Consider the following 19,427-nt stretch of genomic DNA (forward strand, 5'->3'; position numbering starts at 1 on the left):
TACTGCTCCTTCATTCAGGATATACACATACCTCGAACTTGACTTGCTATCATCGACATCAGACTGAAAACTTGAGTCCGTGTAGCCTTCAACCCTAAGGCTACTACCTCCATATACTAGTAAAAGATCTTTAGTTCTTCTCAAGTACTTAAGGATACACTTTACTACATTTCTAATGTTCCAAGCCTGGATCCGCTTGATACCTGCTCGTGACACTCAAAGCATACGCTATATCAAACCTAGTACATAGCATGACATACATGATAGACCCTATTACTGATGCATAGGGTATCCTATCCATGTTTGCCCTTTCTACAAGTGTCCTTGGGGACATACTCTTAGAAAGCGATATCCCATGTCTCATCAGTATGAGACCTCTTTTGGAATTTTCCATGCCAAAACTTTTGACAATAGTTTCTATCTACCTGGATTGGGACAAGCCAAGCATCATCTTGGATCTAACTCTATAGATCCGAATCCCCAAGATATAGGATGCTTCCCCTAAGTCCTTCATGGAGAAGTGTCTAGATAACCAAGCATTTAATGGGGATAATATTCATATATCATTCCCAATAATCAAGATGTCATCCACGTATAACACCAAAAAGGTGATAGTGCTCCCACTTACCTTCTTGTACACACAAGACTCATCTTCATTTTTAATGAATTTATAAGATATGATTGCCTCATCAAATCTTATGTTCTAACTTCGGGAAGCTTACTTTAGTCCATAAATGGTCCTAAGCAACCTGCATACCTTATCTGGGCAGTCCTTGGACACGATTCCCTCAAGGTATATCATATATGTTGAATATCGGATTTTGATAATGTAGTCAATTGTTATTTATTTATCTAATCTATATGTTGAGAAAAGTGTGCAGGATTAACTATGATGGCAGTAAGACATGCAGCAGGTGTTATACCGGAGTCAAGATCAAGATCACGTTGGGAGTCCAAGAGTTCATCGGAAGTCCGGACGTTCTGTCACGGACAAACTTCTAAATAAGGTGTTTGATGTAATGCTTATGTATGTCCATGTCTTTTGGCATGTTCATGCCTTGTACAACATGTAGAGGGGCGGCCGAAGGCTTGATAGTCCCATTTTAGTTGGGTTGTTGGCCTCTTTAGGCTTGTAAATAAAGGTTGTGTCATGTGGACACGTGCGAGAGATTTTCGGTCTGTAATGGACCATTTTACCCTTTGTTGTGTCACTGTTCAGAGCTTGTAAAGTCTGTTTGTAATTTGCATTGTCTATGAAGTGTTTTTCGGAGATGTTTGCTTGTGGATCCCGATTGAGGCGTTCTCTCTAGCCCGTTCTCTCTTTTGTTGGTCCTAAGGGACAATGGGAGACTTCGGGGAGGCTGACCTTTGCGGACGGACACGCAAGGGTGCCGCACGACTTAGGCAAAACCAGCTAAGTCCATGACAGATGGTATCAGAGCGGGACAAGCACTCATAGAAACACTTAGCATGCAAACGTGGGGGACCTAGCGGGGCTGCGTTGAGGGCAGTCAGCACACGCGTGACCGTTTGGGGGAAAACGGGCATGGAGATGTAGGGAAAAGGAGTCACTCAGAGGAGCCGACATCCGAGATTGGCATTCAGAGGAATGGCCAACCCTTCGCGCAAGAGGCACCACGAGAACAGGCAAGCTTGGAAGAATGTGGAGCGCACAAAGGTTGGGATGGCTGAGTTTGAGCTACGGCTCAACGTTGACAACTATACTTGATGGTGCTCAAGGCAAGCGAGGCGCTTGGTAAAGGATGAGACCATCCAAGGTGGAATGAGTTGCTCAATGACCAAAAGAGTTATGCAAAGCTCACAGAGGTGAGGGGAATTGCTAACTCGAAGAATTTGGTACTCATGCATGGGCTTGTATGCGGACGATGGAATGTTCGCGGCCATCCCAAGGCGACCGAAACTCGGCGCCATGGAGCATTGAAACTTTCTTTTCGGCATGTGAAGGATACGTCCGTAGGAGGCTGAAGTGTGCAATGAGTTCAGCATGTTGCTAGGCCTTGAGTGGTGCAGCGGGGGCTGTATTGACGTGGAGTCGCAATCTAGCAAGTGCGTTTGCAGGAGGCAGATCAATGCACAGTTTGTTCAGCAGATCAGAGTAGTCCAAGGGGATGGTGGTCTCCGAAACGAAGAGAGATGTTGCTCCAACGGGATAGTTATCCAGGAAGGATAAGTCCCGGCTCTCCAGAGGGAGAATCATATGAGACGGACCTCACATGTTGAGGAGGAGTACCTCAACAAACAATAACTCCACGAAGCTCGATGGACTGAGCAAGCGGCGAGGAGTCGTCGCATGATCTCGCTTGAGATAATGCATTGGTGGATGCATTGCGAGATCAAGTGGGGGAGCGACCCAAAGCAACTTAAATGAGGGCACACTTGGAGTCGATGTGGAGATCGGACTCAAGGGAGGGCTGACCCGTGGAATGGTGGGCGCAAGGGCCACCATCGACTCAATGCAAAAACGAGGAGCAGAGTAACTTGGGTGTAACTTGGCGAAGTACCCAAGCCGCATGAAGGGAGCTAGCATAGAAGTTGGAACGTGGAGCAGAGGCACAGTGCTTTCCTTAGACAGAGGTCAAGGACATGAACTCTTGCAGAGGCAAGAGTAGGATCAAGTTGTTCCATGGGTCCTTCATTCTTACGGAGCGGACTCATCTTGCATGGTGCCAAAGACGAAGGGAGCTTCGGGGCATATGCACCTTATCTCGGAGAAGCATTTGATGGAGGAACTAAGGCGACTCAATTTGCGGAGGCAAAGTTGGGTACAAAAGGCCTTAGCACGGGGCAAGAGGACGCAGAGGCAGGTACTCTTGAAGAATATGCCACAGTGTTGCTATTCGAGTTGCTATGAAGGAAGCGGTGCGCAGTGGAGATTGTGCTGGTAGGGGCAGAGGCCCAAGATCCAGACAATAGTGCACAAATTACAGTGAAGTCGGTGGACTTCGGGAGCTACTAGGCGACGGACTGTCCTAGAGCGGTGCTTCATCTAGGTGTGACCCAAGAGTGGGTGGATGAAAGTCGATTGCCAAAGGAGCGAACAAAATCGAAGGTGGAAGAGACCCTGCGATGTATTGGCAGAGGCCACACATGGAGGGTTCACAATTTGAGTTTATTCCACAAGGATCAGAATGCAATGAGATGTCACCAGGAGGCGACATGGTGCGGCGGATCGTGGTGGAACAGTTCGTGGCAATGCGATACACATGACTTAGTCCCGGGAGGGATTAGATCATATGGAGGTATGATCGGGAGCTACTGGAAGCTCCACTTCGGTGAACAACACGACGACAAGAAGGGCTATGGATTCAAGGAGTGAAGGCCATGGTACTGCAGAGGCGGGTCTTCCGTTCGTGCATCGAATTTTGCATCGGATGAAACCTTGGTCATCAGCATATGGGGGCTGGGTTCCACCAAGGGAAAAGTTCGAATGCAAGTACCAGTGAGTTCCATGGGAGGAACTTGATCATGCAGAGGTATGATCGAAGCAGCTGGAGAGTTGGACTGCTCCAAAGCTCATATTCGCTTAAGGGAGCCTGGCAAGTCAGAGGACAAGGCCGAGTAAGCGAACGTTGCTACCAAGGAAGCTAAGGAGAACATAATCGGTGCAAACCCTACAACATGATGGCAGAGGCCATGCATGGGAGTTGTAGTCTGTCTTTCCATCGACCAAACGGACTGCTTGGAGAACACAGAGGTGTTGAAGCAGGGGGTCGAAAGGGGCGAGGAAGCGACGACAAGTCCAGAGGGACTTAGCTACCCAAAATCAAGCATCAGTTACAATGGAGGTGGACTCAGAGGAGTGCCACGGAGACATATCTACTGATCGTGAAGAAAAGGGATGCAGATGCGAGGCGACGGATAGTAGGGCCATGGGCATGGCAGCGCCATGGTACCGTAGAGGCGGGACTTCCGTGAAAGTCATCGATCCCTTGCTCTCATGGAGGGAGAGCGCTTGGTCATGAAAGGGGCTGAGGAGGTGGAGCATGCAGAGGCAATCTCCAAGTACCGAGACAAGGCTGAAGGGCAGAGGCCGAAGAACTTCGTAAGACCGGTGTCAATGTGCTTCTCATCAAGATAGCCGAAAGTGAAGGACTTCGGGTCATGCAAGAGTGCATAACCAAGGAACGAAGCAAGCAGTATGCGGTGCTGTACCTTTGCTACTCAGTGGAGTAGGCGGCAGGGTTGATTGAGAAGACGGTACAATCCCAGAGGCGACCAAACCTATGAGAGAATTACTCCAAGTTGGGGTGAAAACTTCCTGCATTCCAGAAGTTCAATGGCATTGAGAAGGTGAATCATAGTAACTAACTCAACGCAAGGAGTGCAAACACTTCAAGTGCTTCAGAAGTGTGAGCAAAGAGCAGTCGAAGGCTAGTAACCAGCTCGATGCATGGAGTACAACCTCGAGGAGGCGGGCGAAGTCAAGTAACCTTTGCCTTCTCAACTCTTAAGAGAATGGGCGAAATCGAGTACCCCAATTCTCTTATCTATCCAGCAGAGGAGCTCTGCACAAGTTCAAAGACCCTTCGAAGATAATGGAAGACAATAGTTGTCAAATCCTCACCAATGGTGATCAGTGCTACTGAGAGTAGATTATCCGCTTCATTTCCCAACGAAATGCCAATCGAAAGAGGAAGTGATGCGAACCTACTTGGATATGACAACTAAGTGAAAGAAGAGTCAATGAGCAAATTTTGTGGAGGAAGGACCCAAAACTTCTGAAGTTTGCGAGACGATGCTCGTTAAAGCTCTAACAAGCATCCACCCAGTTCAAGTAGCATGAGGAATTTTAGAGACTAGCGCAGTAAGGATGGTCTTTTCCTTCATCTGGGGGATCCGCAGGAATCAACAATGATCAACACAACTCAGCCAACCCCACACCAGAGTCAGAGTGATTGGTGAGTTGCAGTAGCATGGCGGATCAAAGGTTCGACTACTCAAAAATAGCAGCGGAGAGCAGCTGGGAGCCAAGAGGCGCATTGTAGCTGGAGCAGAAGATTGAAGACTCAGCAAAGGCGAGGAGTTGCAGTGTCGACAAAGGCTTCAACGAGGACGTCGAAGGAATAAGTGGGGGAGAATGTCACGGACAAACTTCTAAACAAGGTGTTTGATGTAATGCTTATGTATGTCCGTGTCTTTTGGCATGTTCATGCCGTGTACAGCATGTAGAGGGGCGACCGAAGGCTTGATAGTCCCATTTTAGTTGGGTTGGTGGCCTCTTTAGGTTTGTAAATAAAGGTTGTGTCATGTGGACACGTGCGAGAGATTTTCGATCTGTAATGGACCATTTTACCCTTTGTTGTGCCACTGTTCAGAGCTTGTAAAGTCTGTTTGTAATTTGCATTGTCTATGAAGTGTTTTTCGGAGATGTTTGCTTATGGATCCCGATTGAGGTGTTCTCTCTAGCCCGTTCTCTCTTTTGTTGGTCCTAAGGGACAATGGGAGACTTCGGGGAGGCTGACCTTTGCGGACGGACACGCAAGGGTGTCGCACGACTTAGGCAAAACCAGCTAAGTCCGTGATAGATCGTCGAAAGTTCTGCAGGAACCAACCGAGAAGTCCAGGAGCTTGCTAGCTCTCCGCTGGAGCATCGTCGAGGGTTCGTCAAATGTTTGCCAAAAGTTCGCCAAAAGCTCACCGAAAGAAGCGATTGATGCACTGAAACACAAAATTATAGTAATCATGTCGTAATTGTCGTAGTTAGAGTAAAGATTATGTTAGGGTTGGTGGGTAATCCCACTAACTTAATTAGGGGCCAATTAGGCCCTTAACAGACCCAAATTTGGCCGAATGGAATAGCCCATTCGGACCCAGAATTCCTGGTAGGCGGTGGCACTGCCCAGGAGACTCAATCTCCCAGGGATTCTGGGTAGTAGTACCGCCCCTATCAGGTGATGGTACCACTGACAGTTATTGCTGCCAGCGGTGGTATCGCCCCTGTCTGGCGGTGGTACCACTTAAGCTCGGTCTTCTAGCACTATCAGGCGGTAGTACTACCTAGACTGAGCGGTAGTACCACTCAGTGTCCGATGACAGGCGGTAGTACCACCCAGTAATGGTGGTGCTATCGCCAGAACCTCGGAAATATAGGAATGGACACTTTTAGGCTCCATTTTTAAACTCATTGGGGCCTATATAAACCCCACCCTTTCCTACATGAAAGTGAACGAAAAACTTGCTTTAATTTTGAGTCTTTGAGGCCTTAAAGTGTTGTAAAAGCTAGAGTTCTCCTCCTTTCTTTCTAATTGTTGAGATCATTTAAGAGAGGAGTGTAAACTTATAAGGGTTGTTTCCTAAGCCCGTCAAAAAAAGAAAAGCTGTAAAAGGGTGGTTGGCCTTCACCTATTAAAGGAAGGCCTCTAGTGGATGCTAGTGACCTCGTCGGAGGAGGAAGCCGATAGTGGATGTAGGTCATATTGACCGAATCACTCTAAAATCTCAGTTTGTATTTACTTTGAGCATCTTTCCTTTATAGCAAACTGCCTCTCCTCCTTATTGTACTTTAAATATGTCTACATTCGCTTTAACGTAAAACATCTTTGGAGATCAGCTTTCTATGAAGACTTTACAAAATCTATGTTTTTGTGATTTACACTACTGCAAATGACCTTAGTCTTCTCTTACATTTTCACTTTAGACTTCAAGCTAAAATTCATTTCGAAACGAATTGAGTTGAATCGGCTTTAATCGAAACAAGGTTTTTGAAATCATGAAAGTTTTCCGTTGTACTAATTCACCCCTCCCTCTTAGTGCGCTCTTGATCCTAACAATTGGTATTAGAGCAAGGTTCACTCTCAGTTGGATTAAAACCCAAGAGAGATGATATTTGCCGGGAACCAAGAGGGTCACTCAATTACACGTCTGTCCATGTTCAATGGGACGGATTACACCTATTGGAAGGCTTGAATGAGGATTTTCCTTATTTCTATGGATTTTGAGCTTTGGAACGTTATTGAAAATGGTTTTCAAAAGTCTTCTCTTCTAATGAACGATTAAGGTGAGTTGGAGAAGAAGACTTTCATGTTAAATGCCAAGGTTATGAATGCCTTGTTTTATTCATTAGATAAAAACGAGTTCAATCGTGTTTTGATTTGTGAAATAACTTTTGATATTTGGCACACACTCGAAGTGACTCATGAAGGCATGAGTAGAGTGAAAGAGTCAAAATCAACCTAAGTGAGACCATAGGAGACATGTACACCCGTTTTATGGATGTCGTCAATGGATTGAAAGGACTTGGTAAAGGTTTTTTAGATTTCGAGCTCGTTAATAAAGTTTTAAGATCTCTTCCAAAGAGTTGAGACCCTAAAATCACGGCCATTCATGTAATATCCCTCACTTTTGAAATTTATTAATAAGAATTTATTTATAAATCGGAGGACCTATATGTAAATATAAAAATTTGAAGGGCTAAACTATTAAGTTGCGAAAAAAAAGAAAAAAAAAGAAAAGGGAAATAGCATTCTTATCCCACCGCCTCCCACGCATAAGAAACAGAGTGAGGAGATATGGGGCGTTGGGGAGAGAAGAGAAGAAAAGAAGAAGAAGAGGGAAAAGAAGAGAGGAGGAAGAAGAGGGAGAAGAGAAGAAAAGAAGAAGAAAAAGAGAGGGAAGAGGGAGAGGAGAGAGAGGTAGCTGCAGCCCTACGAGGGAGAGGAGAGAGAGGTAGCTGCAGCAACTAGGGCTGCAGCACCTCTGTTTCCTGTAGGAGGAAACAGAGGAGTGCATATGTGGGGCGTCGGGGAGGAGAATGGAAGAAGAGGAGAAGAAGAGAAGAAGAAGAAGAAGAAGAAGAAGAAAAGAGGAGGGTGGCTGCGGCAAGGGCTGCAGCGAGGAGGTGTGGGGCGTCGGGGAGGAGAAGGGAAGAAGAGGAGAAGAAGAAGGAGAAGCGGGAGAAGAGGTTGTGACACCTCTGTTTCCTGCAGATGGAAACAGAGGAGAGGGTGTGTGTGGCGCCGGGGAGGAAAAGGGAAGGAGAGGAGAAGAAGAGAAGAAGAAGAGGAGGGAGGAGGAGGCTGCGGCTGTGGCGGTGGCAGCTACAGCTGGAAGAGAAGATTGAGAGGGAAGAAGAGGAAGAGGGGAAGGTGGTTGCAGTAACTGCGGCAGCGGTGGTGGCTTCAGCAGCTGCTTTTGGGAAAGAGAAAGAAAGGAAAGGGAAAAAAAAGGGGCTGCAGCCATGATTGCGGCTGCGGCGGTGGCGGTTGCGTTTGCAGTAGCTATGTTTGTGAAAGAAGAGGAGGAAGAAGGTAGTACGGTGGAAGGGGCTACAACTGTGGCAGCGGCAGCAGCGGTGGCTATGACAGCTGCGTTTGGGAAAGAAAAAAAAGAAGAAGGAACACGAGTAAGGGAGAGCAGGTGAATGTGCCCCTATGTTCTGCACGAGCTACAGTTGTGGAGGAAGAAAGAAGATTGGTGTAGAAAATGAAAACAGGGAGAGGAGATAGAGAAAAATAGAAGAAGGATTCTTGCGTACATCTTCTTCGGATCTTTGGATCAAAATCTGCGAAAGGCAAGTGTCCAGATCTTTTCTCCTGCAAGTATTCTAATCCCATCCTACAGAAATATTAGTCTTTGTTCTTATATTAATTTTGAATAATCTGAAAGATTTCTGCTTAGAACCTGATATTTCTCTTGTTAGACACAACCATAGATATGGAATTTTTTGGTAAACTGACCTCTATAGATTGTTTCAGCCATAATTTTTAGCACCAAATATGGATTTAGGCAGGATCTTATTCATTTGAAATTAGACTCTTATACCTTTCTTTTGACACTTATATTAAAAATTTTGGATACCAAATACTTACCCAAACTTCTGTTTCAAATGAGCCTATAGATGCTGTAAAACAGGGATCAAAATTTCTGACATTTTGATACTAAAATGCCTATAAGTCCCTGTTAGAAATTCTGATTTATACTAAACTGACTTCATTTGAAACTAGACTTGTAGCTCTTTCTTTTAATATATAGATTGAAAAATTTGGAATTCAAAAGCCTATCCTGTTATCTATTGAAGCCGACCCTATGAATTCTGCAAAACAATGATTTTGTTTTTGACCTTTGGTTACTAAATCAATGGTAACTCCTTGTTGGAAACCTTGATTTGTATGAAACTTATTTAATTAGAAAATAGATTGATATATCTTTCGACAATAGCTTTCTTGAGGGTATTGGAGCATAATTGATAATCTAAAGTATTTATTCAATGTGCCTCTCGAACTCTATTAGAAATCGAGCTTTGGTCGATTTCGCATATTCTGTTTTCATTCGTTTGGAAATAGATTTCATTCAGTTCCTTCACTTAATTGAGGTTTATATTAATGCTTAAATTCTAGTTTACTTTTGTTTGTAAGTTATTTACATTCTTGAAACATATTGTGTAACGTTTATGCTATATCGTATGGACTTATATAGGCACATATATATCCCATTATTCTGCATTTGTTTTCGATATGTGTCTATTCCAGTTTCATTCCTTTGGATATTAAATTCATCTAACTTTCTTATTTGAATTGAGCTATATATGATTGCTTGGAATCCGTGTGTACTCTTGCTTTCATTTCCTGTCAAATCTGAATACATTTGTGGAAGATTATTGCTTGCATCGTATTAACTCGTAAAGACACATGTACGTTTTGTTGTTCCGCGTGTGCTTCCGATATGTGCTATTTATTGTTCATACTGCCCTTTTATACTCTGGTGTTGTGGGATAATGTGAACATTTACCAGAAATGGTAAAGGGAGTTATGCATAGAGCCTACGATGCTTTGCCGGCCCCCTCTGACTTCACCTAGACGTGGGTGGATGGAGCTCCCAGATGTGGAAGACTTCTGTCTGGTGGTCATTCATGTTGAATCTCGTATTTTGATGATGAAACCAATTGATAATTGTGTTTATGTTTTAATCAGTATTTTGAGTGATATAGGATGCTTCGATCAGGATGAGACAATTAAAGTAGGAAAAATCATGTTGGGCCAGAGGAACATGTCAGAAGATTGGACGTCGGGCCGGTGGATCGGTCGATGTATCGACAGAAGGCTTCAGGCCATGGACTCGAGCATTGTGCCAAGGATATCAGAGTTACGGAGTCAACTGGCCGATTGGGCAATAGGCCGTAGGAGAGGACGATATGTCAAAGAATCGGACGAAGCATCGAGGGACTAATGACATGTCGGACAACTGGTCGATTGGGCAATAGGCCACAGGAGAGTTCGAGAGTTCGACGGAAGTCCGGACGGTCGTCGGAGGTTCTGCGGGAACAAATCCGAGAAGTCCAAGAGCTTGCCAAAGAAGCTCGTCAAAACTCGCCAAGTGGATCGTCGCAAGTCTAGGAGTTTGCCGGAAGTCCGCCGGAGCATCGCCGGAGGTTCATTGGATGTTCGCCGGAAGTTCGTCGGAAGCTCGTCGGAAGAAGCGATTGACGCACCAGAGCAAGTTACAGTAAATGTCTTAAGAAATATCGTAATTAGCATGTAAATTAAGTTAAGAATGGGAGGTGATCCCATTAACTTAATCTAGGGGCAATTAGGCCCTTGATAGACCCAAATTGGGCCGAATGGATCAACCCATTCGGACCAGAATTCCTGCCAGGCGTTGGCACCGCCAGGGTCAGCGGTGGCATCGCCCAAGAGATGGTCTCCTAGGAAAGCTGGGCGGTGCAACCGCCTAGGTCAGGCGGTGGCACCGCTTAGGCTCAATCTCCGAGCGAGACTGGGCGGTGGAACTGCCCCAGTCAGGTGGTGGCACCGCCCGAGCTCGGTCTCCGAGCTTTGTCAGGTAGCCGTATCGCCCAGTCTAGCGGTAGTACCGCCAGGACCCCGGAAATCCGGGAGGTGATATTTTTGAGCTCCAAATTCAAACCAGTTTGGGGCCTATATATACCCCACCCTTTCATGCATTGAAAGGCACCGAAAGCTTGATCTTACTCTATGATTTTAGAGCTCAAAAGTGTTGTAAAGGCTAGAAGTTCTCCTCCCTCTTTTCTTCCAAGTTTTGATCTTTTAAGAGAGGAGAGAAAATTCTATAAGGGTTGTCTCCTAAGCCCGTCAAAAGGGGTGAAACTGTAAAAGGGTGGTTGGCCTTCGCCTATTGAAAGAAGGCCTCTAGTGGACATCGGTGACCTCGTTGGAGAAGGAAGCCAAAAGTGGATGTAGGTCAAGATTGACCGAATCACTAAAAAATTACGGTGCTCTCTAGTTTGCATTTCTTCTTGCTGCTTACCTTATTGCAAACCTCCATATGTGCTTTACTTCCTTTTTACTTTTGCTGCACTCCTTTATGAACTCGCTTTCAAGTTAAGTTTCTGAAAACGGTTTTATATCGGAAATGATTTCATCGTACGAACGCAGTTTTAATCGTCGAAAGTTTTTCGCTGCACTAATTCACCCCCTCTTAGTGCTCTTGATCCTAACAATCAGAAATGGATGAATCATATTCTGTTTGTGGTCCCACTACACCTTCTGTATGTTTGATATGATGTCCAGAGCTTTGGTTATGTATTTATGTATGCGCTTTGGATAAGAAAGATATGAATGCAACATCAAAGACGACATTTCAGCTTCTATTTCGTATTCATTCTTTGATATGCTCTGAAATGGTTTATATACCATTGATATGCTCTGAAATATTTCCTATGCTATTGATATGTTCCGAAATGCTCCCTATGCCTCCGAAATGTTCCTACGCCATTGATATGCTTTGAAATATTCCATATGTCATTGATATGTTCCGAATTGTTCCATTTGTCATTGATATGCTTCGAAACATTTTATACGCCATTGATAAGCTCCAAAATGTTTCATCTATTATTGGGATGCTTCGAAATATTCTATATGCCGTTGATATGCTCCAAAACACTTCCTATGCTATTGATATGCTCCAATTACTCTATGCTCCATTTGTTTTGGAACCAAATATGTTTCGATTGAAATGACACATATGATTTTGACATATATGATTTTGTATCTAATGAGATGGTATCCTTGAGAATTCTTGTATTCTGCCTTACAATATGATACCTTACTTGTTTGAAACTGTTCTTTTTGTTCTGAATATGCTTTGTTACTTGCTAAGCTGTTTTTAGCTCACTCCGTTGTTATATAAATCTTTCAGGTCAGCTTGTCACTCTTTGAGATGTTTGAATTGGGCTAAGGCAGTCGAGAGCTATTCAGAATTATGGGCAGGTCTTGTTGGTTATTATGCTATTGTTGTATAAGCATATTTTGTATGTAATGAAATGTTGTCGATGAATCGGAATGAATATATCATGTAAAAGTGTTAGAAGATATCTCTTATTTGGAATTTCGGAATGTTAAGTCTAGTTTACGATGATATGAACTTGTGGTAAATGGTTGGAGTTATGATTATAAACTGCATAGGTTTTATAGATGTGAATTTGATAGAATATTTTTCAGTATCCTCAAATGCTAGTTTGGATCCTAGATTAGTTTGTGATGAAAATTTTAATATCATCGATATTTTTGAGGGGTGTGACAATTCAAGAGGCCAAAGATTTAAATAACTTTCCTCTTGAAGAATTAATTGGGTCACTAATGACCTACGAAATGACATGCAAAACTTATGAAGAGTATGACAACACCTTTCCAAAGAACAGGAAGGATATGATGTTGAATCTCGGATTTTGATGATAAAATCAATTGATGGGTTATTTGATCTAATCCATATTATTGAGTTAAGTGTGCAGGATTAACTACGATAACCAGAAAACATAAAGCAAGGATACCGGAGTCGAGCTCGATGGACGTTTAAGAGACCGAAGAATCATCGGAGATGCTGCCGGAACCGTCCGAGAAGAAATCGGGAACGTGTCGGAAGTTCGCCGAAGAAATCGTCGGAGGCTCGCGGAGATCACCAAGAAGGCTCGGCTACTCGTTAAAGTCATCACAAAGATTGGGAGCTTGCAGGGAGTCCGTCGGAAGAAGTTCGTCGGAAAGCTCGCCGGAACAAGACTCGACGTTCGCGGTTAAAAAAACTTGCTTAGGATGTTTTTTTTTTATGTAGTTCACCTGTAATAAGGATTAGGATTAAGAGATAATCCTATATCCTGGTTAGGGGCCAACTGGGCCCAAAGTCAAATTTGGTTTGGGCGAAAAATAAGCCAAACCAATGAATCGGAAAGCCAGGCGGTGGAACCGCCTGGCTGGGCGGTGGCACCGCCCAGCACCCGAGTGCTGGGCGGTGACACCTCCTTGGCTGGGCGGTTGCACCGTCCAGCACCCGAGCGCTGGGCGGTGGCACCGCCTGGCTGGGCGGTGGAACCGCCAGCACCGGGAACCCTAAGAGAATTCAAATTTTGGAGCCCAAAATTTGAATCCTCTTGAGGCCTATAAATACCCCTCAAATCTCAGCTGAGGTTACAACTTTTGAGAAGCATTTTGATTGAGAGAAAAGTCTTAGAAAGTCTTAGCAAGTCTTGTTTTCAATTTGCTAGAGAGTTCTCCTCCTTCTTTCTTATTGAAAATTTGTAAGAGGTTGAGCTGCTTGTAAAAGGTTGTAAGAGGGGTGTTTACCCTTCCATTTCAAGAGACTTGCTAGTGGAAGGTGGGAGCCTCATCGAAGAGGGGCCTCGCAAGTGGAGTAGGTCATTTGACCGAACCACTCTAAAAATCGGCGTAATCTCTGGTTTGCTTTTTATTATTGTCATTTACATTACTGCAAATCTTCTTACTGCTTTAGTTCCTTATTGCTCTTGCTGCGCAACTTTAAGAACACGCCTTCAAGTTAAATTTCTCAAGTTTCGTTCTTAACGTACGAAAGATTTTGATTAAAATCGAAGTTTTAATCCGCTGCACTAATTCACCCCCCCTCTTAGTGCCGCTCCGATCCTAACAAGTGGTATCAGAGCAAGGTTATCTCTCATATTTGGTTTAATACCCAAGAGAGATGACTTACTCCGGCATGCAAGAGGGCCATTCTATTGCACGACCACCTTTGTTTAATGGGTCGGATTACACATATTGGAAGACTCGCATGAGAATCTTCCTCATTTCTATGGACTTTGAGCTTTGGTCTATTGTCGAGAATGGATTTCAAAAATCTTCTCTTCCGATGAGCGAATGGAATGAATCGGAGAAGAAGGTTTTTGCTTTAAATGCAAAGGCTATGAATGCCTTGTTTTGTGCACTAGACAAAAACGAATTTAATCGTGTTTCAATGTGTGATTCGGCTTTTGATATTTGGAGAACTCTTGAGGTCACTCATGAAGGCACTAGCCGAGTGAAAGAGTCCAAAATCAACATCCTTGTGCACTCTTACGAACTTTTCCGAATGAAACCAAGTGAGTCCATTGGAGACATGTACACCCGGTTTACGGATGTCATCAATGGACTCAAAGCTCTTGGTAAAGATTTTACTAACTTTGAACTAGTAACTAAAATCTTAAGATCCCTCCCTAAAAGTTGGGATCCAAAAGTTACGGCCATTCAAGAGGCCAAAGACCTTAAAGCATTCCCTCTTGAAGAACTCATTGGGTCTCTAATGACCTACGAAATGACATGTCAAGCTCATGACGAGCTCGAGAACCCCCTTCCAAAGAACAGGAAGGATATGGCACTCAAATCACAAGAAGACCACTTGAAAGGAACATCAAGTGATGAGGACAGTGACAATGACATTGCACTTTTGACTCAAAAGTTTAAAAAATATTTAAGAAAGAACAGATTTAAAAATAATACAAAAAATAAATTTGAACAAAAGAAGGACCAAGTGATTTGCTATGAATGCAAAAAACCGGGACACTACAAGAACGATTGTCCTCAAGCCAAAAAGAGGACATCAAAGAAGAAGGCGTTCAAGGCAACGTGGGATGATTCAAGCACATCCGAAGAAGAGGAGTCCAACACCGAGCAAGTTGCTCATTACGCGCTAATGGCTTTAGGAGAAGAGGTATGTGATTTACTTAATGAAGATTTATCTTTTGAAGAACTCTCTATCGCTTTTCATGAATTATTTGATGAATGTAGAACTGTTAGCAAGAAGTTAAGTATCTTAAAGAAAGAGCATGCTTTGCTACAAGATAAGTTTGATAATATTCAAACTCCTCCATGCTCTAAGTGTGAGCACTTAGAAGCAATAAAAAATGAAAATTTGCTTCTTAAGGAAACCTTAAACAAGTTTAAGGTTGGTAGCAAAGGATTAGATATGATCCTTGCACACAAGGGTCACATCGCAAATAGAAATGGAATTGGATTTGTAAAAGGATTGCATCAAAATCCTACCACTTTCATAAAAGGACCTACATTACATGTTTCCTCTTATATGAAATGCAACTTTTGTTGCAAATCCGGACATATTGCCTACAAATGCCCATTTAGGAAGATTAGTTCACAAAAATTAATATGGGTTCCTAAAGGAACTATAAAGAATTCAATCATAAATAACAAAGTTAGTGGGTCAATTTTTGAGGCACCCAAAATCAAATGGGTACCTAAAAATCATCCTCTTTTGTAGACAAACCCACAAGCTAGGAGCAAGAGATGGTATCTCGATAGTGGATGCTCAAGACATATGACTGGAGATCCATCTCATTTCTCTATGCTCACTAGCAAAGAAGAAGGGTACGTTACCTTCGGAGACAACAACAAGGGCAAAATCATTGGCAAGGGAACTATTGGTAACAAATTTAATTTTTCCATTGATGATGTCTTACTAGTTGATGGATTGAAACATAATCTCTTGAGTATTAGTCAACTATGCGATAAAGGTTACATCGTTAGATTTGAATCAAATATGTGCATTATTGAAAAACCAAATCATAACATGACTATGATTGCTTTAAAACAAAATAATGTCTATACCATCAATCTTGATGAACTAAGTAATGAAATGTGCTTCTCCGTCGTAAATGATGATGCTTGGCTTTGGCATAGGAGATTAGGCCATGCAAGCATGAAAACAATATCTAAGATCTCATCTCAAGAATTAGTACGAGGAATTCCAAATTTAAAGTTTATTAAGGACAAAGTATGCGATGCATGTCAACTAGGCAAACAAATAAAAACAAGCTTCAAACCAAAAAATCAAATTAGCACTACTAGACCATTACAATTGATCCATTTGGACTTATTTGGACCAATTGATACAACAAGTCTAGGTGGAAGCAAATATGCTTTTGTGATTGTGGATGACTACTCTAGATACACTTGGACCTATTTCTTAGCTCACAAAAGTGATTGCTTCAAGTGTTTCTCTAAATTTTGTAAACTCACTCAAAACGAAAAAGGCCTCATGATTTCATCAATTCGGAGTGATCACGGTGGTGAATTCCAAAACCGTGACTTTCAAAATTTTTGCGAAAGTAATGGGTACAATCACAACTTCTCAACTCCAAGAAATCCTCAACAAAATGGAGTAGTTGAAAGGAAAAATAGAAACCTACAAGAAATGGCAAGAACTATGTTGAATGAACAAAGTTTACCTAAGTACTTTTGGGCCGAAGCTGTAAATACGGCTTGCTACATCATGAATAGAGTCCTAATAAGACCATCCTTATCCAAAACTCCCTATGAATTATGGAATAACAAAAAACCAAACATCTCCTATTTTAAAGTTTTTGGTTGTAAATGCTTTATTTTAAATGAAAGGGATGCTTTAGGAAAATTTGATGCTAAATCCGATGAAGGCATCTTTCTTGGTTACTCTTCCGTTTCTAAAGCTTTTCGGGTTTTTAATAAAAGAACTTTAGTAATTGAAGAGTCTATTCATGTAGTTTTTAATGAAATTTCCGATTTAAAGAAAAATGATTTTGATGATGATCTTGGTTTTGATAATTTGAATTTAAATGAACCCTCTCCTCAAAATAGCCATTTGAATGCATCTTCTTCCGAAATTTCTTTACCAAAAGAATGGAAGTATGTAGATGCTCATCCAAAAGAGCAAATTATAGGAGATACATCAAAAGGGGTTCAAACTCGTTCTTCTTTCAAAAATTTTTGTGCTAACGCCGCCTTCCTTTCTCAAATTGAACCTAAATGCATTGACGAAGCCTTAAAAGATGATTTTTGGATCATTGCAATGCAAGAAGAATTGAACCAATTTGAGAGGAATGAGGTATGGAAGCTTGTTCCTAGACCAAGTGACCACTTAGTCATAGGTACTAAGTGGGTCTTTAGAAACAAGCAAGACGAAAATGGTATTGTGGTTAGAAACAAGGCTAGATTAGTGGCCAAAGGTTTCAACCAAGAAGAAGGTATCGATTACGAAGAAACCTTCGCTCCCGTGGCTCGATTAGAAGCCATAAGGATGCTCCTTGCCTATGCTAGTAGTAATAATTTTAAACTATTTCAAATGGATGTTAAAAGTGCTTTCTTGAATGGTTTTATTTCCGAAGAAGTATTTGTCGAACAACCTCCCGGATTTGAAAATTCTCTTCTTCCTAATCATGTATTCAAATTGACTAAAGCTCTCTATGGCTTAAAACAAGCTCCTAGAGCTTGGTATGAAAGGCTTAGTTCCTTTCTTATTTTAAATAATTTTACCAAAGGCAAGGTTGATACTACATTGTTTATTAAACATTTTGAAAATAATTTTCTTATTGTGCAAATTTATGTTGATGATATTGTGTTTGGCTCTTCGGATGAATCACTATGTGAATCATTTGCCAAATGTATGAGTCTTGAATTTGAAATGAGTTTAATGGGTGAATTAACTTTCTTTTTAGGATTACAAATCAAACAACTTAAGGATGGTATATTTATTAACCAATCTAAATACACATTAGAATTGTTAAAACGATTTAACATGGATAATTCAAAAGCAATAAACACCCCTATGAGTACTGCGACTAAGTTAGATATGGATGAAAATGGTGAAAGTTTCGATCAAAAAACATATAGGGGAATGATAGGTAGTCTACTCTACCTCACTGCGACTAGACCGGATATTATGTTTAGTGTAGGACTTTGCGCTAGGTTTCAATCTAATCCTAAATTATCTCATCTTAAGAGTGTTAAAAGAATATTTAGGTATCTTAAAGGAACTTCAAATTTAGGATTGTGGTATCCAAAATCTGAAAATTTTGATTTAATAGCCTATGCGGATGCCGATTTTGGCGGATGCAGAATAGATAGAAAAAGTACATCCGGAACATGCCAATTTTTAGGACATGCACTTGTTTCTTGGACTTCCAAGAAACAAAATTCAGTTGCACTATCTACGGCAGAAGCCGAATACATAGCTGCAAGTGCATGTTGTGCACAAGTCATTTGGATGAAAAATACATTAGAAGACTATGGAATTCACTTTAAAAATATTCCCATAAAATGTGATAATACCAGTGCCATATGTCTTACTAAAAATCCAATTCAGCATTCTAGAACTAAGCACATCGACGTTAGGCATCATTTCATACGCGATCATGTCCTTAACAATAATGTTGTTCTAGAATTCATTGACACAAAGCATCAATTAGCAGATATATTCACAAAAGCTCTGAACGAAGATCAATTTGAATTCATTAGAAGGGAATTAGGCATGTTAAATTGTCCCTAAAATGAGCTTCACGAAAAATGACTCGTTCTTTTCCTTTCCTTTATGGATTTGATTTCTTCTTCAATTCAAAATGATCCATTAAAGTATAATCTATTATCTTGAGGGAAGCAAACAAAAAGGGGGAGGGTGAGGAAGAAAATTTTTTCCTCCACGGGATGCCAGCGGTGGCACCGCCAGATTTGGCGGTTGCACCGCCTGAGCGCTCGGGCGCCAGGCGGTGACACCGCTCGGTTTGGCGGTGGCACCGACCGAGCGACCCTTATTAACCCAAGGGGTTAGGGCCGGCGGTGACACCGCCCCCAACCCGAAGAGAGAGTTCTCAAAACCCACTCCCATCTCCTCTAACCCTCATTCTAACTCTTAGAAACATTGGAGAAGGATTCTTGGTGGTCCAAGCCTTCCATCTCTCAACATAATCTCCACAAGGTAACTCTTGAAATCCCTCCTTTCTTTTCTCTTTCTCTTGCTTATTTTTAACAATTGGTATCATCATCCTGTCTAGAAAATGGCTCCAAAGAGATCAAAAGGAATAAGGATTCAAGGAGATTCATATAACCATGACCTTTTTAGATCAAAAGAGGTAGCCCTTAGCTTTCCAAAATTTGAAATACGATGTGTCCATAAGGGAAAATACATTGATTTGGATGAACTAGAAGACTTAGATCCAATTAAATGGTTTGCTCAACTAGAAGCTCTACCTCTACTACAAATAGATGAACCAATCTATCCACGGTTAGTGAGATTGTTCTATACCAACCTATATGAAGACAATGATAGCCTAAGCACTTACATTCTAGGAACACCCATTAGAATTTTTGACAGCACCATTTGTGAGCTAATTGGCATAACTGAAAAAGATAGGGGATGCTATTTTAAAGGTAAATGGGACGTCAAAAAAA

This window comes from Musa acuminata, chromosome BXJ1-3 (genome assembly GCF_036884655.1).
Source record: "Musa acuminata AAA Group cultivar baxijiao chromosome BXJ1-3, Cavendish_Baxijiao_AAA, whole genome shotgun sequence".
NCBI lineage: Eukaryota > Viridiplantae > Streptophyta > Magnoliopsida > Zingiberales > Musaceae > Musa > Musa acuminata.